This window comes from Pelodiscus sinensis, chromosome 1 (assembly GCF_049634645.1).
Source record: "Pelodiscus sinensis isolate JC-2024 chromosome 1, ASM4963464v1, whole genome shotgun sequence".
Taxonomy (NCBI): Eukaryota; Metazoa; Chordata; order Testudines; family Trionychidae; genus Pelodiscus; species Pelodiscus sinensis.
Genome location: NC_134711.1, coordinates 63,884,505 through 63,909,252, shown reverse-complemented (window position 1 = coordinate 63,909,252; position 24,748 = coordinate 63,884,505). Strand labels below are relative to the sequence as shown.

The window sequence follows — 24,748 nt, the reverse complement described above, 5'->3', positions numbered from 1 at the left end:
CAACCATCCCCGAAATAACATGGTTTCCCCAGCTGGCAGGTGGCCGGCAGCTGCGCAGGGCTTTCCCTGCCTCCCTGCAAAGTGGCGGAGGGTTTCCCGCACCGTTTCCCAGCCACCCCCCCTCTCGCCAGATGCCTTGCTCCTTCTCCTCCAATCCAGTTTGCAGGCCAGCGGCTGGGTTTCCCCATTCACCACCACTTGAAACGCAACCCCCACCATTTCCATTATTTTCAATAGGAAAATTGACCCTGCATAACACGTTTTCACTTAACACGATCAATTTCTGAAACCTACCTACCATGTTAAGTGAGGAATTACTGTAGTCTTGAATTCTCATCTTTGAACAAAAAAATATAGTTGTTACTCTATGGTAATAACATTTTTGATGCATTTGTGATAAAATATACTCAAAATTCAGTACCAGGGTCAAAATTTAACTGAAGAAAAGGAATTGGCTATAACACAGCATCCAGCAATCAACCCTCTATAATGGCAACTAAAATAAACTTCAAAGCTGACGGTGAACCATTCAAGAAATATTTGCTGATGTTTTAAAGAAAGTCATACCAGCGAACAGATAGAAGTCACTTAAGCACTTTGATTCACTTAGCAGCAGTAGCTTCTTCTGCCAGTGTAGAAAAAATATTTTTTTCCTTTCGAATAATTCATTCCAAATTGAGAAATTGTTTGGGACCTGAACAAGCAGGACAGCTTCTTTCTCTTTTCCAGATTATGAGCAAACAAGAAAATGAAGGTGAAGATTAGCTGCAGAAGCCAATATTTTAACTCTCTCATATTGACCGAGCTGATAGGTCAATGTAATTTTTTTTAAAATATTTCATTTAACTATTTTAGTTAACAAATGTTAACAAAAATTTTATTTTAAAAAACTCGAATGTTTAACTAAACTCGAAAATTCATATACTTGTTTTTTTTTAATATTATAAAAAAATTGATAGGTTTGCTTGAGGGAAAAAAAAAATCAAGAATACATAACATTTTTGTTTAATTAAATAAAATAATTTCAATGTCTTCTGATGTTCTCCTCCTATGCAACATGGAAAAAAATCCTCCAAATATTAATGATTAATCTGTTGAACTAGAGATAGTTTCACCTCTCAATAACTTCCTAAATATTTGGTTGAGTTACCTTTGATAAATGAAATTGCCAAACAATCATCCATTTTCTGATACAGCTGTAAAACTAATCTGAAGAGTTTTAAAAATAAATCCTTGTTTAAAAACATATAGGGTGAACCTCCTAAAAATGACACCTACATCTCTGAGGTGTGAAGAATATGTATTAAGGTTATAACAACCAACAAGAATGCACTTTTATGTAGAAAACTATTATTAAATTGAGTCTTCCTGACTAGTGATTTAAATCAAATCCACCCTTGCTGGGGATCTGAGAATGAAGTTGAGCAAAAACTCTTGAGATTACCAATAGCTGCTCCCTGTCAGAACAATGGTTCCCAACTATTGATCCGTAGACCGATGGCAGGCTGCAAACCCCCGCTTGCCAGACTGTGGCACTCTGCCAGGCCGTGCCTGTGGCGCAGCAGTGAGGCTGTCCTAGTAGGACAGCCTCACCGTGGCCCTGGTTCCAGATCTGGCAGCAGCCACACGGCCCAGCCAGTGGTGCTTTGTGACCTGTAATAGTCTTTACTATTGTTTTATTTACTGCAACTGTAGGTTCATGAAGAAAGAGGACATCTGATTCCTTCCATTACTATAATCTTCCTAAATGTCACTATGTTAAATATGGTCACTTTATAATTTGAAGTTTCATACGTGTCTAGCTACCTCAAATAGAGTGTTCATAATGGAAGGAAATCTGATTGAAAAAAATCTCTTTCTTTGGTGCTGGATTTGATTGATATTAGAGATGTTAAGGACTAGTTGCTCCCTCTACCCTTGCTGCCTCTATCAGATAGAGGCAGCAAGGGGGGGGGGGGGGAGGGTACTCCAAAGTAGCAGCACTGCATGGACCCCAGGATCAGCTGTGCAGCACTGCCCCTTTGAAATGCCACCAGGGCGTTTCAAAGCAGCAGCACCGAGGTGAGCCAGGGAGTACTGGCATTTCAAAGGGGCAGCTTTGCCGTATTAACTAATGACATGCTACTTAACATCCTTAATTCATATCAAACAAAGTAGCAGTGCATTTTCAAAGCACTCTAACCGACAGCTCAGAATGTATCCCGTTAGTGGCAGAAACACAGAAATACTCCAGCTTTTCACCATAAATTGATAGTTTTTAATGTTCCATCATTTTTTTCAAAGTATTCTGCTATGTTTCCATGGTAAATCTTAAAAACTCAAGAAAAAAAAATCAATACCACCAAATGGCTTTGCAGCTACATTTCTTTAATTGGTACAGTATGCAATACACTTGAGAAATACATTTGGCACATAACTCTAAAGCCTAACTGTTTAAATAACCTCATAAATACAGTATCTCACTTATCCCCCTCTGCTAGGAAGGCTTAATATCTTTCAATACATGAAAGCTTACATTCTTTTCAGCTCCTGGGTTGCATCCAAATTTTGACATTTTGAATGACTAGCATTTGTATGCTCTTGTAATGGAATAGTTGAATTTATTTAAGCCTGAATGCACCCATATGATGAAGCAGAGAAAGTTGAAAATCTGTTTTACAGAAAAAAAAAATACAGTTAACTACTGGCATTATCAAGAAAGCAGTATATAATTTGTCACCTAAATTATAGCAAATTGCCTCCTCTTTTGCCTCATAATTTTATGTATAAATCTACGTAAGACTGAATTATCTTTCATAACTAGAATCAAGCATCTCTCTGGAAAAAAGCCACACGGTTTTATGTAGAATATTTGAGACTGCAAGTAAAAATATGAACATCCCTCTCTTAGATTTTCTGGCATGAAGAAGAAAGAACAGCATTTAGAATAAAATGTTGACTTATTTTAAGAAAAGAATTATGCAACTGTATATGGTTGTCAAACATTACAGCACTCCGCGGGGACTTCATCTATCATGTTTTTATAAGATTAGCACCTAAAAATATAGCAAAGGGAACAAAAATAACTTTCAGAATTTCCATGAAGCAGAAGACATTCTTAATAAAGAGAAGAACTACTTGATTTATACATAAACTATTGCATTCATTAGAATTTTAACAACTTATATACCTAGGACTTAACATTTCAGAAATGCACTGCATTCAGTTCTAATCTGACTTCCCTAAAGAAGCCAGTTCTCATTTCATCCATTCACCTTATATAATTAACAGAAGAGCACTTAATATTATAACACACAGAAGAGAAAACAAGTTGGTTAACGTGACCACACTTGTTAGCATAAATATATACTGTCCTTGTCGATCCTCAGTTTTAATTCAACTACTTTCCTTATTTAGTATTAAACAGTATATAATATCTGCCAATATCAGGTTACCCACGACATACAGATTTGGTACAGAAATGGGCAATGCAAAAACCCATTCCAGAAATGGGACCCACAAATACCCTAAGCCACAGCCTAGCTAGACCCAAACATCATTATCACTTTGAAATTCCAACTTAAAATCACAATTATTTAAGATGAGAAGTCTCTATACCTCAGTTCCTATCATTAATGAATAAGACTAATACAGTGTTATCTGTCCCACAAAAGCCCTATCTACAGGGGGTATGGAGGGGCAGGAACTGGGATATCATAACTTTTAGGGGGAAAGCAAAACACAAACACTGTGAAATAAAAGCTTCGGTCCTTTATTATGGCCAAGTCCCTTAAAGAACTAAAAGCTGGCACTCTCTTACATTAGCCACGTATGATAAAATACTTTTTAAAAATTTAAAGCAGAGAAAAAATTACTTGTTTTAGCTATAAGCCACTGTACCAAAATGAGTATTGTGTAGGTTGATGAGCACCATTCAGTTTACCATATTAATCCAATCAGATTGTTTTGATCATGTTTTGTGCACATAGGTTGAACTTCTCTAGTTCAGGACCCTTGGAATCTGACTGGTTCTGGACCAGAGAATTTGCCAAACCACAGGTCAATATTAGCTAGCAGCATTACCAACACTTCCACTGCTTACTGAGCTCTTAAGACATTTAGGGGTAAATCAGAACTACCTAACATCACAGAACACAGAGCAAGGATTGGTGGCTATAAACAAACTTTATGGGCCCGCAGGAAACTTGGCCATGATCATGGTAAGTGGACATCCAACTAACAAAAATCATGCCAGACCACAGATGTTGCTGGGCCAGAGAGTACTGAACTAGAGAGGTTCATCCTGTACTAAGAAAACTAAAATTCAAATGACCAATGTCTTATAGTCTTGCAATATATTATCTGGAAACTCCCAAACCAGTGGCTAGTCTAAATTCTATACCATAAAAAGATAAGATATTAAGTGCCATCCTAACTGATTAAAGCAGGGTGGGGAATGTAAGGCCCTGGGGCTCGATGTGGCCCTTGGCTTGCCTAGATCCGGTCCCGAAACTTGGGGCTCCCTCTAAGTATTGGGGAGCCTATGCAGGCACTCCAGCCCCACCGTTGCCCCCACCATGGGGGGCTAGAGAACACAAAATACAGTAGCCTGGGCCCGCCTAGTTCTGGTGTGCAAGGGAAATGTATATCTACATTCCCCTTTTCTCCTTCTTTGTTGGGGCCTATGTTAGTGAGGGCATTGTGCTTCTCACTTGTGTGCAGCCCTCAACTGATTTTTCTGTGGGTCAGCAGCCCCCAACTCAAAAAGATTCCCCACCCCAGATTTAAGATTTTAAGCATCTAGAAGGCAAACACTTAGGGCCAAAAAAGCAGTGGTTAAGTCAGTGGTTCTTAACCTTACTGCAGACTGCACTCCTTTGGTTCTCAAAATATGTTCTTGTACCTCTTATTTAAAAAAAAAAAAAAAAGAAACGATGAAGTAGGTCGGTTCTTTAAACCTAAGATATATCATAAAAATCTGGCATGTCTCGCACCCCTGAAAGGGCATCTTGCACCCAAAGGGGGAGCATGTACCCCAGGTTAAGAACCATTGCTTTAAGTTATAAAATTCTACAAATTGTGCATGGTAGAAACAATAGTAGTAAGATTGTTAGATGTGATGATGAATATCACCGCCAGCCAACCAATCAGAATGCCAACAAAATGAAAATTCCTGAAGGAAGAGGCAATGAAGACATGGTCAAAAGCTACCGATGGGCTAACTTTTGTAGCATTTGCCTCTTATTTACAACCCCATGAATAAAGGACCTTTAACCGTCTTTAATTTTATTTTAAAGTACTGGTAGTTCTTGTTTCTAACCTTTTGACCTCCTACCGTACAGACAACCGAACTGATTTAAAATTAGTTTAGAAATGTAACTATTAGAGATATCAACCCAGGGGAGAAGGTTACATGTTTACAAAAATAAATGTTTTTAACATTCCTAGTAACTATGCTTCAGCTGACAGATAGATGTAAGTTAACATAGTTGAGATATTAACAGTAAATTAATCTTTTCACTATCAGTGAGCTACAAACATTTGAAACATGAAGGCCTTAAATGCTTCAGGCTTCAATAATTGCAAAAATTGGAATAGATTTAAATCTTTAAAAAAAATTCTGATGTTTTTATTTGCCTTTTAGGTTTATGTTCAAGCTCTTCTCCATAAATTTGAGGGCTAGAGACTTTAAAAGACAGATACAAAAGAGTTAAACACACGCACTTAGCTCCAAGAGCTCAGAGATTTAAGAAAACACACCAAATATTACAAGACTTGTAATTAAATCATGAAGTTGGCAACACTGCATGTGACCAAAATATCCACTTAACCTTCCCAATTTCAAAAAATTATTTCCTTCATTAATCCTGCAGTAAGACCATTTTAAAGACAACCTGCTGAATATTAATTCTGTTAAAGTTTTAAACAAATATTTTGGTCATTTTCATAGCAGATTAGTGATGACAACCTACTGTATTTTCTTCTCCCACCAGATCATACACCCTGGGCTCAAAAGTATTTCAAAGAGACTGACCACTTGCAAGAAATCAACATCTGCAATCCATCAATATTTACTTATGGCTATCAAAAGCAATCTTCCCCGCCCACAAGACCCTTATTGTATGGCATGTCATTAGGGATGTAAAGGTTTAACCAGTAAGCCTCACCCTTAACAAGTGAAGCTTGTGGGTTAAGGTTAACCAATGGGGCCCTGCAGTAGCTCCCGACCTAACACTTATATTAATTAGTGTTTAATAATCCTCAAACTAGTTCCCTATGGTAAGTACTGTGCAACAGATATTAAGCCAAAGTCCCTATTCTGAAGGTATGGTATGTGGGCATGAAAGTGGAAGAAACTGAGACAAATGGCAGAGGAGAGGGATTGGATGTAAACACAAAAAGGGCAAGGGCAGAGAAGTAGGGAGGATAAGAATTAGACAATGCTTTCAAGGTAAAGACAAAGAGCTCTAACTTGATGCAGTAGACGAGGGGGACCAAACAACTACTGAAGTAATTCTTAGCATCTTTCCTCTGTAGGACTGTAGCAATATGGATGTTACAAAGATTGGGGAAAAGACTCTTACAGTAGTTGGGGTAGTAATAAGGTGAGACACTGTATGAAATATGGGTTATCTTTTACAATATTATAGATTCCAATATTATGGATCAAAATTGCAGTGAATCTTACAAGATATGCCATGAAAGATATCAGTGGAAAAGTTATTTGCTTAACATGATATGTTTGTTTTTATGTATGTATTATCTGTGTATCATGTGTGATACATAAATGCGTGAGATATATTGATCTCAAACTTTTGCTCAGTATCTGGGTGATGCACCAAAACAGATTGGCATCAGCATTATCCAGCCTGCTTAACGGCCCATCAAGGACAATCAGCTGTACAATGAACCCACTGAGAGAAGCCAGGACTACAACTGTGAGTCTGTAGGATACTGAGGGGCATGCCTGTGGACGGAGGACTCCAAGGCTCTGTCTATACTCCCGGCTTCTTGCCCAAGTAATATGCAAATGAGGCTAAGCATGGAATATCGCCGAGCCTCATTTGCATACCTAATGAGCCACCATTTTTTTCAGAAGAGGCTCTTGCGCAAGGAGTGTCTACACTGCCCCTTCTTGCGCAAGAAAAACCCTCTTGCGCAATGCCGTTCTTCCTGAAAAGTAATAGGTGTAATGGCATTGTGCAAGAGGGCTTTTCTTGCGCAAGAAGGGGCAGTGTAGTTGCTCTTTCTTACTCAACAGCCTCTTCTGAAAAAAAATGGTGGTTCCTACGTATGCAAATGAGGCTCGGTGATATTCCATGCTTAGCCTCATTTGCATATTACTCGGGCAAGAAGCCGAGAGTGTAGACATAGCCCAAGTGCTTTTCCATGTCCTCATGCTGTGAGCTTGTGGGACAGTGGAAAGATGCACAAGCCACAAAGCAAAGGATATAAAAAGGCAGATACATCTTCTCCAGTTTGTCTTGAATCCTGCTTCTGACCTCTAGAGAAACTTCTCTACAAACTGAAGCTATGAAGAAAGGAATAATAGACCAATCCAAACTTTGGATGTGTTCCAGAGGGACTTGACAAAACAGCAAACTCACCAATGCTACTAAGAACCTGACGTGACTTCAAAATCTATGTATGTGATTATGTTGACCATTTAACAAGTATCTTCACTTTTCTTTATAATCAAACCCTTAGTTTTAGATACTAAAGGATTAGCTAGCAACATGGTATTTTAGGTAAGATCCAAACTAGTATTGATCTAGTAATGTAGTTGGTCCTTTGGGGACCAGAACATTTGTGTAGTGACTAGAGTTTTAAATAACTTCTCACTTTACTGGACCTATTTGCTGTTTGGGAGCCAGACACTGGATAGCAATAATGGGGGCTGCTGTGGCTTTTGTTTTAAGCTTCTTCATAACCATTGTGGGAGATCAGAAGCTCAGTTTGTGATTGATTATTAATCTAACTACAGTGTTAGCCATGACTTTTGGAAGACACTCTTCTCATTTTTGCAGCCTGTCCTGACCTTGGCATTTTCAGTGTGAGCTTCACTGGCACTTCAGGTCACATAAAGGTCTGAAAGAGAATTTTAGCAATGAAGATAAGAAACTGACTCATATTGGAAACATTTTGGAGAAAGAGGCAGCTTTATTTGAACAAAACATGGATGCAAAGAACCAGGGAGAGGATGTAACCAAAGTCCACTCCAAGGTTATTGGCACAACTAACACAGAGGATGGTGGTATTTGTCAGCAGTAACTGAGAATGAGGAGAGAATGAGCAAAAATTGGAAGAAAGGAAGAGTTCAGATTAGGCCACATTATTGCTTGATTTCTTGCTGTATTCTTAAGATTAGACTGGAAGGTGGCACACAAATCAGGGTCTGAAGCTAAGATACAGTCACTATAAAAAGCACCCCAATACTGTATAAGCAATCCATAGATATTCTAGTCTTTTGAGGTGTATGGAAGGAAGTAAGACTAAGGATGATGGCTGCAGTGGGCAACAATACCGCTGCTGAAGGTGTAAATGGTGCATGAAGTAGTGGGGAGAGGGACAGTTAGTGGTTTCTTCCCCATTGAAAAGTTTCCTGGCTCTAATCTTCACAGACTGAATGCATTTAAACTGTTTTCAATATATTTTGGACTGGAGTATTTCACTGGTTAGTAGTTGTACAGTTCATGCTACTGAGGAGGGTTAGATTTGTTTTTCAGTTACTGGATTTGCTGTAACTTAAAAATAATGTAATTATTTCTTTAATCTATAGCATGACATCTGTTAATCAATATTTGAAATAATATTTAATATAGTCCAGGGCTACTCAATACACGGCACGCAGCCTGTTTGTTTGTGGTCCGTGGTATGGATTGGGTTTACACAGGGCTCTCAACATGTGGCCCACAAGTGGGATCCTATGAACATGACCTCCACTGGGAACACATTGCATAATGGCGAGTCAATATAATGGTCTTCTGTTGCTATGCGTTTTAGTAGTTACATTCCTGGACTGTCATTACTCATTAAAAGTGCTGTCATGTGGGTGGAAATCGGGTAAATATTGCATTTTATTAATATCAGCAGGACTTAAATGGGGCCTGCGTGTTGGGAAGTCCTGCCTTAATCTTTGTATTCATACCTAGCAGTGTGAAAGAAGCTATTTGTATATATATTTGCCTGTACATTCAACCACGATAAAGTTGCGGCCCTTGACACGTGATGGGAGTGTTATTGTGGCCCCCGGAGCTTCCAAAGTTGAGTAGCCCTGATATAGTCCATCATAGAAAAATCTAAAAAGTGTGAAATACTCTGTAGCCTTAATGGATGGATGAAAAGACCTAACACCAAAGTGACACTGACAAGAGCTAGACGATTTGTTTTTAAAACAATTATAATATTTACATTTTCTCTTTTAAACACTTATTTTTAAAAAAGTGTTTTAATATAAATATGACTGACTCTAAAATGTCAGAAGAATTTTAACATTCTTCTCTGAAGTAGCCCTAGTCCTCACTGTGTTGCTTGGTATCTTAGTTTGCCTTTGCTTTCAAAACTCTAGGCTTGCCAAGAACTATTCCTTTCAAAACCTCAGGAATTCCATTACTAGTTTTAAGCTAAATTAAAGGAAAATAGAAGCATTCAACGCATGGTAAAACTATGTACAAAGTGTTTGTTGATAGTCATAAATAGACTGAAAAATTTAGACATGTCTGAAAGACAACTGCTGTATAGTCAGCTCTGTTTTGCTCTGCTCTGCAATTAAATAAAGAGCTACTGCTGTCATTTCAAGTAAGCTCAGCGTAAGATTCATTTGTACTGAACTGGAATATAGAAAACACTAGATCATTCATTCTTCACTTGAAACCATTTATATATAAAACCATAGTTTGCATTTCTATGAAGTATAGTGGGAGTTCCTCTTAAAAAGTATTGCTTCAATGTCTCTACATGGGGCAAAGATGTCAATAATTTCTAAAAACATAGAAAAACCAGCCAACTCTCCATCACACTGAAGATTTCCTCTAGAACACTCATTTACCCCCACAAAAATAAAATAAAGCCATTCCATACAAGGAATGCTTGTAAAATTAAGAAAATGTTGTCAACTACATTAAGCGCAAAGGTGAAAATGCAACTGTCAGGTTCTTAAACTAGTATTGTATTGATTACTGACATCCTTCTTTTAACATTTGACTACAATCATCAAACTGTTTAAGGAATTCATTATGACCATTATTAGCAATTGCATAGCAGTAATGCTAAAATGTTTCAGTCCAAAGTAGGACAACATTGTATTAGATGCAGTACAAACATGTGGGAAGGCATGGTCTCTCCTCCAAAAGTATTTACTGACCAGTTTGCCTGAAAAATAGAATTTGCAACTATAGGATCAATCAAAGATGAGAAATTTGGCAAAGTTTGTTGATCACACCATGGTAATCACCAGAATTTATTTGCAAGGCAATGCAATTTCAATTCCAGCTCTGAAGACAATTTAAAAGCTAACTGTTGCAAACTACAGAATTCCAGCTACCAGCATACCAGGATAGAGGGTACATTTTCTCTTTGAAAGAGAGGCAGGAAATTACAGCAACTTTTCACCACTGAGGCAGCACACAGTAATGGATCAGTGATTTACACTAACCGTCATCCTCTGTATGAATGACTGCAGCAGTATCTCAGCTCTGCCAATACCAATACCACCATGAAGAAAAACCAATGGAGAGGAGTCAAGGAAAAAGAAGGTCTTCTCTTAGAACTAAGAATGTAATGATCAAACCTCTCCTGAATTTGAGTAGTTGTCCAAAAAATTTGCAATATTACAAACATGCCAACTATCACATAGTACATTCATTGGTTTTTTATTTCAGGTAAAGATACTTTAAAAAAAAAAAGTAGTGGCTCTGAAGTACACATTTTCTTGAATACAGAAGACACAAAATCAAGTTTACACAGGAAGAAATCTGAATATCTGAAAAAAACCAAATGCTTACTGAAAAGTAAGTTTAAAAAAAGAGGCTTACATCCAAACTAATTCACCTGCAGTACAGAATATTTCCTCTTCGACTTACTACATGGAAAGAGAAGTAGATAAAGCCTAAAACCATACTTGAAACATTGATTTCCCTCTTCCCCCTATTACAAAACTGTACTGTAATAGGACTGTTTCCACACAAACTAGACATCCCTATCTTAAAAGCACACTGTTATTTGAGTAACTAGAAGGGAAAACTAATGCAACATCAGACTCCTACCAAAAATTTGCTCCAAATTACAGGCAACAACTTAGAGAAACTAACTGTGATGCTACAATATTTTGCAGTGCTGCCATCACCACTTAGTAGTGCACAAAAGATCTCAAAGTTCTATAAAGGTGAGTTTCCCCACTATTTTGCAGATTGGGAATCAGGCACAGAAAGATGTAAGGGACCACAAGGCAAATCAGTAACACATGGGAACAAAACCCAAGTCTTGACTCCCAATTCTCTGCTCCAAGCATTGAACCTTGCTCACAGAGCTGACATCCCCTTGGGTAAAGGCTAAATTGTGTGGGTAATATATGTCATGTCATGGACAAAAAGGAAGCAGTCGGTCACAACAATGTGTGATGTGGAAGCACAATTGTCCTCAACAAGCAGCATGTAGACACAACATTGTCAAGGCCAAGTATGCAAAAATCATGAGCCAAGCCCCCATACCAACCACAAGAGTTGCTTAAAATCATGAGAAAATTTAAAAAAAAAGAAAAAAAAAAAGGAGAGTTCTTTTTATTTACCCTTCAGTTTTTGAGTCATTTGCATTCATGTTTTCAACTCTTCTCTCCAACCATGACAACTAGAAACTTTTTTAAACTGAATTTTTCATGTAATCCCATCCCTCCAGAAGCTGGAGCTTTAAGAAAAACATAAAAAATCATGAGAGTTAGCAACAAAAGATATAGCACTGGAAACTGTCTTAAGTAACCACATGTTTTCCAACTCAGCTAGAGGCAATGAAGTGGTAAGAACAAAAATGGTAGTATGCCAGAGAATACATCACAGATCCAAGCATAAAGAGGAGTTTGTATACACTGATTACTACAGAAAGAGTATATTAACAGAAAGTTTAAAATCCATTCCCCTTAAATATTTTTTATTGTGGAAGGGTTCAAAGCTACTGTCTTGCAACTCCCAAAAGTCAGAATATTAACCATTGTTAACTACCATATTTCTGTGTGTGAAAGAGTTAAGTCGATAAAAAAGTTTATTTATTTCAGAAAGCACGACTGAAACTTCAAGTGGCTTAAGAAAACAGTCACTGCTCATGCAAGGAAAAGTTTCAAATAAACATAAATGACACCTTGAAAATAATGTTGCTGAAATGTAAATGTGATCAATTTTACTGAGAGTATACACCAAATCCACCGCTTTATCACTTATTGTAGAGTCTTACCATTTTCTTGGCAGACATTTTAATTCACTGCTTCATTCTTCATAAATGCTAAACTAAGAGTCAGACTCATTGGTTCAGAAGCCTATTTGAATTATGAATGATCACTGCCAAAATATAAATACATAGAAAATTACAGCAAATGTAAAACACACTAAAGAGGTCAACTTATACTTATTAAATTTGGGAGATAAGGATGGTGTAATACTTCCTGACTTTGAGAACATGCATATATATTCAGTAGATTTGTCCATCGAAATCTAACCTCATCACCAAGAGTCACTCAGTTAAACTAATGAAAACTGGAGTATCAAATATGGATATGATCTGCTTGATGTATTTATGTTTCCCAAAGGACATGTTCATACCATGTAGAATTTCAGGTTTCTTCTTTAAAAAATGTCCCTAACCCTAATAGCTTTAAAAGAAGAAGAGTCTGAATATGAACTGAGTTAAACTATTGCAGTGAGGAATGCCTGCATTGGCATATACAGGCAGTCCCCGAGTTACGCGGATCCGACTTATGTCGGATCCGCAGTTATGAACGGGGCCCGTCTCCCTGGTCTCCAGCAGACCAGGGAGAGGAAGCAAAGCCGCGGAGCCCGAGGGCAGCAGGACAGCCACGGCGCGTCTGGGCTGTCCCGCTGCCCCCGTGCTCCGCGGCTTTGCTCCGGACGCCTGTGGTACAGCAGCTGGGGCGCTGCCGGTTGGTCCCGTAGCGCCACTCCTCGGCGCTACTGGACCAACCCGGCAGCACCCCAGCTGCTCTGCCCCAGGCGTCCTGATTCAGCCACTGCTGGTCAGTTTCAGCAGCGGCTGAATCAGGACACCTGGGGCATAGCAGCTTGGGTGCTGCTAGGTTGGTCCAGTAGCGCTGAGGAGTGGCGGCGCTACTGCACCAGCCCAGCAGCACCCCAGCTGCTCTGCCCCAGGCATCCCCAAGTCAGCCGCTGCTAAAACTGACCAGTGGCTGACTACAGGAAGCCCCTGCCCCGGGCTTCCTGGAATCAGCCACTGATCAGTTTCAGCAGCAGCTGACTTGGGGATGCCTGGGGTTCTTAAGTTGAATCTGTATGTAAGTCAGAACTGGCATCCAGATTCAGCCGCTGTTGAAACTGATCAGTTTCAGCAGCGGCTGAATCTGGATGCCAGTTCCGACTTACATACAGATTCAACTTAAGAACGAACCTACAGTCCCTATCTTGTACGTAACCCGGGGACTGCCTGTAGCTGGAAGCAGTGACTGAGGAACATGACCTCCCTCCCCTTCTTTCTATTAAACTCACAGGGGAAACAGGATGTTTCAGATTTAAAATCCAGTGACAACATTTCGGTGTCAAAATCCACTATTTTACAGCTGATCATTTTCATGGATAATGGAGAAGAGAGAAGCTTACAAGAATGTGGGAAATGGGAGTTGCTTCAGGTAAGGAAATTGTTTTCTCTGTTCATCTCTCTCATACTGGGAAGATAAAGACAGGATACTGGGGGAAAGAAGCAGAGGGCAGGAATAAGAGTGGCTCAAAAGTGGGGGGCATATTTTTCCCACTGAATGTGACAATAAATGAAGAATACCTACATTTAGTTACTACACAAAGATCCTTCCCTTGATCTCACTGCAAAGTTCCTAATGACACAATGTCAAACTGCTATGGATTGAGAGGAGTCTTAAGTCCTCTATTTATGTCCTAGACCATGAACCATAATTAACATGCAATTATGCAACTCCAAGCCAAATGAGTGTTTGTCACTCCAGAGTTAAAGAGATGTAGTATTTTTCAGTCAAATGTTGCCAAAAAGTTTACCACCAACAAGCTGAAAAATAAAAAAATGTCAATTACATGTTAAGTGTTGTTGTAAATATTTGGAAACTTCAGAACACCTGCTGGTGTGCAAAACCCAGAAAATAAAATCATCTACAAACTGACCAACTTCATGGTGTTGTTTTTCATTTTATTCAACCTAGAGAATAAAATTAGCAATAGTGTAAGTGCTGGTTTAACAATTATATTCTAACAGAGAGCTAAAGAGTCATAGCTCAAATTGACTGCAGTTTTTTAACATACTGAACAGCCACACAAGGCCCTATGTGCCATGTATGCCAACTTCAAAAAATCCCATGTAAATTTTAATTTGGAGTTGAAGTGTCTTGTTAAGTGGCCTCTTTAATCAGGCATAATTTTCATCCACTATTTTAAGAGCCGCCTTTTCTAAACTAATGGACTTGACCCATAGCTTCCAACTGTCGCTGAGAATGCACTGATTTCAACAAGTTTTGCATTTAACCCATCATGAACATTAATGCAATTGTATTCATAATTTAGTTAGGAACCGCAATGAAACCTCTAATAATACTGAATGAAAGTAAAGAATATATACAGCAAGATTAAATTATGTTACAAAAAGTAACTTATTTTTAGAGCATCAGATTGAATAAGGTATAGTTTCCAGGTAGTATACTGACTGAGAACTAACAGTACAGAACACATAATAAACATGTATAATCACATCAGTTCAAACAATTTATTTCAAATTTACATTCTTCATTTCACATATGCAAATATCCTGATTAACTACAAAGTAATTGTGTAAAATTAAGCACGCATGTAGCAGGACAGATCACACACAAATTTTAATATGTTAATTATCAAATATTTTATTTTTCATGATAAAAAAATATTGCCATAGGATTGGCATGTAATTTTTAGAGTTTAATATTAAAATAAAAATGGCAAACATGAATCATCAGTAGACAATCTATGAAGACAAAGAAATGAGGTAGCTGAACATAGTCAAAAGAAGGAAGAATTATTTAAAGAATGACAGACAATTTGACACCACAAATAAATTTCAGTTAGGTATCTTTTCATACATATGTACATTCAGGATTACTTTTGGGTACATCTTGAAAATCCTCTCGCTATCTATGTATGTCAGATGACACTGTTATGTGTCACTTATCAGTCTTAGTACTGAATTACTTTTGGTTTCAAAGTAGTAACTGCGGCAGCTGTGCAGAAGGATGACCCTGGGAAGGATCACGCTGTCCTTTTCTAAAAAGATACATAATTCCACCAAGCGCAGAAAATTTTCAGGTAAAACTAAATTAAACTTCTTCCCACCACCCTTATTTCAAATCTTTAGTCTTGATGACCTTACAAAGTGATGGTCAATAGAAAGACGGCAGTATAATCTTAAACAACTAAATTGACCACTTTGTGTTTAAATTAAACAATGAATGTGAAAATAAGCAAACATAAAGAGAAGTTTAGCTAAATTAATATATTTGTAAAAATGTTATTACAATAAGTGTTTTCAACTTTTCTTGACACAATCATACAAACTAAGGGGTTGCTAGTTAAGGAGTATCAGAGGGGTAGTCGTGTTAGTCTGGATCTGCAAAAGCGATAGTTAAGGAGTGACATCCATATCAAAAGCCAAATAAGGAAGGGAATGAAATGTATTAGTATTAGCACTGAAGTGGTAATTTCTTTTTAAACAAAAGTCAATATATGTATAAAGTGCTGTATGTTTTCAGTGCAGTATTCAGCTAAGGAAAATAGAGAGAGTCAAGCTGCATAATTCCTGATGATTTCAGTAAGAATACAGGACAGGTATTGGATCTAAACTCACATTTCTTTATACCAGAGCATCTCAAACCACCACAAAAACATGTAATAATGTGTACAGCTCATCATCTCTCACAAAGAAAAAATGACTACATAGTAATCATCAGATCACAAAAACAGGATTTTAATGTACCATGACAATATTTTAAGGATATTTAAAATCAAAATAAGTCACTCAGGAAAAAATTTATATGCACATTAAGCTAGATATCACTTCTATATCAGCATTCAGTCAAGAGACTTGAGAAGTTTTAGAAGAGCATATTCACAAAAGTCATTCATTAGGAGATGAAAATCAAAGAAAACCACTACTACAAAACATTGTGGTCACACCAGAGAAAATGTCAAATCCAAATTCTTCCCACTATTAACCTACAGTTGAAAAGTATATTAGTCTATGATTAAGTGCCAAATACAATTCTAAGTGATACTTGAATATGATAATCAATTTCTATGGATTGTCAATGAAAGGAAGGATTAAAATTAGCCAATCTGTTTCTCAAGAGGTTAAAACTCAGTGTTTCAGACATAGCACTTACCAAATTACAAAAGTGAATCAAGTCATACAGCTGATTTAAAGAAAAAGTTGATCTAAACCTTAGCCATAGCACACCTGATGGTCTACTATAATTCATCAAGATATGAGGCACCCATTTGCTCTGTTTAACTTTCTGAGGCCAATCCCCAGCAAACTAATCCTAGCAGAAGATTACAAAAAGGGAATTTTCTACTTGAAATATATTCAATTAGTATAACTTTTCACATTTTCACTCACAGGCGATTGTTTTTGGGAACATTTTCAAAATCCCCTCCCTAACTGCATCTATCATATAATTTTGCTATTTCGTCACTAACTCTTCAATCCATTTGAGTTCAGAATTAGTTTTGTTCAAGACCAATAATTTAAAAGTTGCAGGACTACTGAGTATCCTGGATTAAAAACACCGCAGTCAGGAACATGCAGTAACTAATGCACATTTCAGAAGCAGTAATAGGTACACAGGCAAGCAAGTGCTTGACTAGACACACGGGATGAGGTTGACCAAACAGGCAAATCAACTGGTGAATATAAATGGTCATCAAATCCAGACACAGGAGCTGCCTCCAGCAAACCCAAACTCATGACAGCTTTCAAGACTCACTTAAAAAAAATTCTCAAATACACAACATCCCATCCCAACTAGTAACACACGCAATAGCAGATTAGGCGCCCCTCCTCTCACAAACCTCTAATTCCCGCAGGGCGGTGCTCTCCAGCCCCAAGCCCGACCCCCAAATACAAGGTCCCATCAGCTCCCCCTACCCCCAGTGACAGGAGCACGTCCCCCGCTCGGCACATCTCTCCCCTAGGGCCGCCCAACACAGGACCAATAGGGAGTGGAAGCTCCCGTAGCCCAAGACTCTCCCGCTGGCCCCAGAAGAGCCAAGCCGGACCAGGCCCCGGGACGCTGCGCCCCCCGCCCCCAGAAACAGCTGCGGACACCCCCAGGAAGGGGCCGGGCCGGACGCTGCCCAGCACTTACATTCTCCATGAGCCCAGGACCGGCCGCGACACCGGCAGGGATGGGGCCGCGCCGAGCCGCCGGGGACCAGGGAGACCGCGGCGCTGGGTCCTTCCACCCCCGGGAACAACTGCAACTCTCGATAGCGGCAGCAGCAGGGCCTCGCTCTGGGCCGGACTCTGCCCGGGACAACTTCCGGGGCAAGCCACACAACTCCTTCCGGGCTGGGGAGGGGAAGTGGGTGAGTGACCCTGGGAAGGAGTCGGGGGTACCGCTGGCGTGGAGGGGGGGGACACGCGCTGGTAGATGCGGCCTCGTTCCCAGGCCAACAGTTTGCCCCGACCTAATTTGCATATTCTCACGTAACCCCGGGCTGAGGCCGTTATGCGGAGCGAGCCTGCCCGCTGCAGTCATCGCTTCCCCTCCCCCCTCGTCCGCCGGGCGCTGCTGCAGGGCGGCGGGGCTCGGGCAGGCTCCCGGCGCAGCCTGAGGAGCGAGATGCGGCGAGGCGCTGGGCAGTGCCAGGCTCAGCTCTCGCGGCTTATCAGGGGCGGGCGGTGGCTGCGATGGTGCGAAGGGCGCAGCCCGTAGCTCGCGGAAACTCAGAGAAGCGGCAGAGGGAGGAAGAGCTCGGACTTCTTTTCGCGTGAGTTGCGGTGCGCTGCGGGGCACCAGAGCGCCGTGTGGCCGCGCCAGGCCCCTGCCCGGGCAGGGAGCCCGAAGGTGATCCTGATCCAGCTCTTTGCAGGGACTTTTCTGATCTCACACGTTTGAAACGATGGGGGCAGTCGGGGTTTCGTTTGCCTTCCCATGGCTCGTAAACGGGCACCAAGAAGATTTAGTAGTTAATCTTCAAAGCCTGTAAAAATAGAACTTTTTAAGATCTTTTTTTAAACGGCGATGGGAAGAAAATAAGGAACAATGTAGATGATGATGGAAGAGAAGCTGTAAAATGGAGACCCAAGGAATGGTGAAAATGGATGTCTACGGTGCAATTGAACACCTGCAACTACCTTCTAGGTTGTTTGTTTGTGCTGTACAGCAGTGGTTTTCATCTGAGGTATGCATACCTTTGTGGGTACATATTGGTTCTCAGAGAACATCAACGCCTCTAGATATGTGCCTAGTTTTACAACAAGCTATATAAAAAGCACTAGCACAGTCAGTACAAACTAAAATTTCATGCAGCTTGTTTATACTGCTCTCTATTATATTCAATTTAGATTAATCAGCTAATCGAATAGTTGATGTAATTTGCATCTACTATTCGATTAGTCGATAAGGGCCCCTCTGCCATTGAAATGTAGCAACACCACAGGGAGCATGGCGCGTGGCGGAATCAATTATCCCCCTCCAGCTCTTGTACGTTTCAAAAGCAGGGAGCGCGGGGAACAACTAGTCAAGTCACTAGTCAACTGTTGGATAAGCATTTGCTTATTGAATAGTCGACTAGTCACTTATATCCCTCTACTATAGTAGGGTGCATCTACACTGCACCGTAACTCAAAATAAGATGTGCAATTTGAGCTACGTAAATTACATTTGATACTATTTCAAAATAGCTTATTTCATCATTTGATGCTGTCTACACAACACCAAATTTCAAAATAAAGCACTACTTTGAAATGTCCCTTACTTCTTATAGAATGATGTTTACAGGGACTTTGGAATAGCAAGCACAAAATAATAGGCTTGCTGTGAAGATGCAGGATAGCTATTTTGGGATACCCTGGTATCCTGAAATAGTGTTGCAGTGTAGATGTACCCTTACATGGTAAGACAATGCGTGTGCATATTAAGGATTTTAGAAAGTGGTTATTTTAATAATAGTGTAACCACTAAATTTCTTAGCAGTTACATGGTTACTTAATGCCCCCTGGGGGTGGGGCCAGAAGCCAGTTTGTTCCTGGCTCCACTCCTGGGGAGCCTTCTGCTACCCTGTGCTGCTGCTAGGGATGTTAAGAAGTAGATAATTTGCTAACTGTGTAGTCAATAGATTTTTTTTTTTTTTTAATCCACCACATGATTAGTCAATAAGGGAAAGCAACCTGACTCAGTCCCAGCTCATGGCAGGTCCAGGATCAAACCATGCACCATCTATGCCTTTAAAAGGCGGTAGGAGCAAGGCGGATAGGCAGCCTGGGTCCTACTGCCTTTTAAATGCAGAGCCACACTGGTTTTGGTCCTGGACCCGGCACAATCCAGGCTGCCTGCCTGCCTGTCCGCCCACCCAGCTCCTGCTACATTTTAAATGCAAAGCCACAGTGGGAGTAGTTCCCCTGCTGTGGCTCTGCATTTAAATGTGTATAGTCAGTAGCATTATTTATTATTCGACTATACTGTTACATCCCTAGCTGCTGACTCTGGTATAGAGACAGCAGCACAGTGTGGCAAGTGGAAGCCGGTCCACGAGGGGAAATTGGGCCCGCCGTGGATAGAGGCTGCTCTGCAGCAGCAGCCCCTGTCTGTGGGGGGCCCAAGCTCCCTGTGGACAAAGGCTGCTCTGGCAATCTTCCCCTCCATGTTCTTAATTGAAAACTCAGACTGGTTGGCTGGGACTGAGCCAGCCTGCCGGTCCAAGTTTTAAATGCATAGCAAGTGGGGGGAGGAGGGGTTGTTGTGGTTTACCAGGACCATTAACCAATAAGTAATCATTTATCAGTTAAATGGTTAGCCGACTAGCTACTAACATCCCTAGTACATATACTCCAATAGACGTGTATTCTGTGTAATTTACTTGTGCATACAAGCATGTTAATGAGACTGAAGTTGTCATGTGCATTTGCAATATAAAAATGGATAGATATTTTTAAATGAAGAGTTGATAGGAGCAAAAGTGGCCACACAAAATAGTAGAATTGAAAATGACTGGGATAAAACAAATTGCCACTTCTGCAAGGAATTTTGGATTTATATCTACAAATAGCAATCCATCTCATGTGGGGGTTTTTTCCTTTGTGGAGAAACTATCAAGTATCCGTATGAAGCTGGCATAGTTGCAATGACATTGGAAGACAAAACTTAGGGTAAGAGGCAAATCAGACTCCTGAAAGGGATACGCTAGTCTGGAAAAATTGAGAACCATTGATATAGGTTCTGATTTCAGCAGGATCTCTTAAGACCTTCCCACCTTGCAGTGTACTAGAACTTGGGTACCAAGCTGAATTCTGCAATAGTCCCTTAGCCCAAGCCTGCATAAAACAGCCATGAGTTTAATTGCAGTTGTAGACATACCCTCCAAAAAAAGAATCAAATGCATATGCACACCACCATCTCATGTGCTTGCCTGCAGCCTCATGCCTCTGGCTGCATTACTGAAGTCCTCAACTCTTGTTTTAAAGACTTCCAGCTACAGAGATTTCACCCTTTACTCTAGTTCAGAGCAGCAAATGATCTGTGCCCTATGCTGCAGATGAAGGTGGAAAAAAAACTTAGGGTCTCTGCCGATATTACCTGGAGGAAAATTCCTTCCAGACCTCAAAAATGGTGATTTATTAGACCCATAGTACATGAGCAAGACCCACTAGGTAGACACCTACACATGCGGCCCTGGCCTGGGAGCAGCCACCATGCAGCCCTGGCTGCAAGCTTTAGCCCTTCCCCAGGCTGTCTCCACTGGGACTGCTGCACCATGATCCCAGCCCCAGGAGCAGCCGTGCCCTGGCCCCAGGAGCAGCCATCCACCATGTGTTACCTCCCCAGAAGCAGTTAGGCAGCCATCACACAGCTCTGGCCCCAGCTCCAGTCCTGGAAACAGCAGAGAGCTGCCTGGTTCAGCCCCCATAGCCTACCAAGACCTCCACCACTAGCTTACCTTTTTCCACCCCCAGGAGGTAGGGCTGTAGGCATGCTGCTGTGTGGCTCTGCTAAAGAGGTGGGTGGGACTTAAATTCTTTCTGCACACACCATACAGGGAACTATGCCCCTTCCCCGAAGCTCTTGCCCTGGACTCCTTTTCTATCCCTACTGTATTTCCTAAATAAAACCATATGATTTCTGAACAACGGTCTCTATTGCTTGTGTTGAAGGGAATGGGAACACACTGAATGCAGGGACACCTCACTGAGAGCAACATGCATGACTCTCAAATTGCTGTGTGGCCATTCATACAGCTGTTTTTCAAAGCCTCTCTGACTTGCAGTGCCCCTTGCTGTGCTTTCCTTATTGCCTTGGTGTCTGGCTGCTCATAATTACTGGATAAGGGCTGTGCCTTGACCCCCTTCCCAACTTAACTTTCCCCCTTACTTTCACATATTTTGTAGCACACAGCAGGTACCTCAACAATGGGAATGTTGCTTTTGCTGAGGTCTAACCTAGTCAGACAGGTGGCTCCATGGGAGCTGGTATGCACAGCAACCACACAACCTGGGCTCCCACCTTCCCCCACCACTGCCTCTGATACAGAAGCAGTAAGTGCTGCCTGCCCAGACTCATCAGTTAATTGTGTGCACGGTACATGTTCACATTCCTAGTTCCTAAAGAAGTGCATGTCCTGCACCTTTCCTGAGCATCCCATGTTGATTTTGGTGAAACGGCCCTTGTGATCCATGAGCTCCTTCCTTGGCTACTTGGATCATGACAGCTCCTATTCTGAGTTGCTTCTAAACTGACCAGTAGATGGCTGGCATTGCAAGCATCCACAGGACAATTGCCATTTGCTTCTCTAATGTCAGAACAGGTCTAATTCTGGTATTCTTGTGCTTCAGGCCCAGAGAAAACAGTTCATAAACTTTCATCAAAGTGGCCTTACATATGTGAAAGTTTTGCAGCTACTGCTGATCATCTCATAGCTGCATCACTGTTGTCCCACCAGTCTGCTTGTCTCTCAACCAGAACCAGTGTTTCACGGTGTTCAAAGGATCAAATGCTGGCAGCATTTGCCAGTCACTCATCTCAAGTTCTGTGCAGAAGAGTATGTTCATGGTTTCCCCAGATTCTTCCTTGTTCCAGCATACCCTGAATATACTCCAGATATACTCTACCATGGTTAATATGATTGCTGTAATGCTCTGATGCTCAATGGAATCTATGATGGGTTTTTGCAGATGCCATAATAGCATAAGCATAAGATAAGCCGGAGAAAAAAGGGTGCAAAATGACTGTTTGCCATTATTTTCGAAGAGGGGAAGGAGGAGAAAGGTACATTATGGAACACTGATGACATGTATCTAGAACCAACCCCCTGCACAGTTTTGGTCATAGTGTGCACTGGGAGCATAATCCAGAATGCAAAGAGGTGCAAGAACTGTGGGATAGCTACCCATGGTGTATTGCTCTCAAAAACAACAGCAGCCAACCTACCAGGGATGTGCTATTTCAGACTGTGTCAAATACTTGCATACAGTGAGGACATGCAACTTTGACTTCACAAAATCGGGTGCTAAAAGATTGACCATAATAAATTCAACCTTCTCTCTCAGTGTAGACAAGGCCTCTATCTGGCTATTAACAACTGCAAGGCTGTCCCTACCAATATGCAAAATACGCAGCTGTGTAGGGTACCATGAAATTTCGGGCACTAAAATACCCTAGCCAGCTGTGTGCTAAGGTATGGAATGTTATGGGGGCTACAGCCAGCAGGGCCATCTTTAGGAGAGTGCAGAGCCTGGACACCTTCACTCATTTCCCCAAACCTCCTCCCATACGTAACATAACCTAGAGAATCAGTGGACAGTTTGGTGCTGGCAACAAGGGTTGGGCCTGCCCCCATACTCACCAGCAGCAGCAAGAAGTGGGACAACTGATTCCTAGCCCACTCTGCTCCGCTCGCGCCCAGCCACATTTCTCTGCTTCCCATCATCGTTGAGTGTGGGGCAGGTCCAGCTTTTTTCCCAAACTCCCTCCCTCTGAGTTACGCAGCTGGGAGCCAAAAGAGTGGAGCAGGCTGGGGCCGGGTCACCCTGCTTCCCACTGCCACCAGTGAGTACAAGGTCAGGCCCTATCTCCGCTGCCTCCCTGCTCGCCTGCACTGCTCCTGCCTCTGCCTCTGCAGCCCCAGAACACCAGAACTGTTAGGGATGACCATGCAAACAATATCCATCCCACTGTGTTTGCATTCAGCCCCCAGCAAAATCCCTCCACTCACCTAACTCTGTATCTTACTGGCCTTGCACATAGCCTGCATTTCAGGCACTAACTCTTATTGTTTCAGCGATCTTACTAAAAAATGGAGCTTAAGTGCTACTCTTATCCTGAGTGAAGAGCAACTATATCCCTCCCCAACTCCAGTAACATTTTTCCCAGTTTCCTTCATAATGTTATGTTTCCTTCTTTTTAAAAATTGCACTGAAAGTGTACATGAATGAGTGTAATGGTCAGATCTTGCTCTGAAGTCACACCGAGAAATTATATTTGCAGATGTATACATTCTATAAGTTTTGGTTTGGCCAGGTCTCCCATTCATTTTCCATAGAAGCCTGTGGAAGTATGCATGATCTGTGAAATGTTAAGATTAAGTACTCTAATTTGCCTTTTGAAGTAGCATTTTACTAGCTGTACAGAAGCAATTAAGCTTATGCATTAAGTTATCATATACATAAAGCTCTTAAATGACTAGCTAGTATGTTTGCATGATGGACTCTAATAAATAATGCAAAACAGCCAGCTGACTAACTCTGGAAGCCAAAGTTATATTAATCAAATACTTGTCATTGTACACTTGCATTATTCACTTTTATTTGTTCAGCAATATAGTAAAATATCTCTTATTTCACTAAATTATTCTCAAACCATAGAGTTGAATTTTGTAATAGCCAGAAGGAAAAGACTGTAAATTGTTGGTACCAACTGACCACAAATTTAATGTGTGGAAATCTTGAAAACTAATAGATTTCCACAGCACTGAATCAAGTGTTTATGCATTGTCCCTGACAAAAAGAAAGAAATCACTGTCTCTTCTAAACATGGGCCTAATTCTGCATGCTTAAAATTAGTAGTTTTTCTACTCACTAGAAAACTGCATACAAGCTCTTGATAGTATTGAAAGTATGAGATGCCATTTTTTAAAATGTACATGGTTTAATTCAAAAAATTTTACAATTACTTTAGTTTTAAAAATATGTACATTATTTAAATATAAAATTATTTCTAGAGAGGCAAGAAGTTGCTATCTTGTATCTGCTAATAGTTTTTGAAGTACTTCTCACTATTTGAATTTGAGAGAGTCACATTTTTTAAGGTAAATTTTGAACTTCTCTAGTC

General features: G+C 40.7%; 1 protein-coding gene across 3 annotated transcripts in view; it reads right to left on the bottom strand.

Moving 5' to 3' along the window:
• The window catches only part of FRS2 (fibroblast growth factor receptor substrate 2), a 97,816-nt gene extending 79,994 nt beyond the window's left edge, over nucleotides 1–17,822 (bottom strand). For 2 of the 3 annotated variants that reach the window (XM_075931656.1, XM_075931650.1), the window contains exon 1: nucleotides 17,570–17,822. The gene's annotated coding sequence lies outside the window, so the exon portion shown is untranslated. Of the gene's footprint in view, nucleotides 1–11,764; nucleotides 11,881–17,569 lie in introns of all 3 variants that reach the window. The other variant, XM_075931660.1, reaches the window with a different exon arrangement.
• Between the last annotated feature and the right edge of the window lie 6,926 nt (nucleotides 17,823–24,748).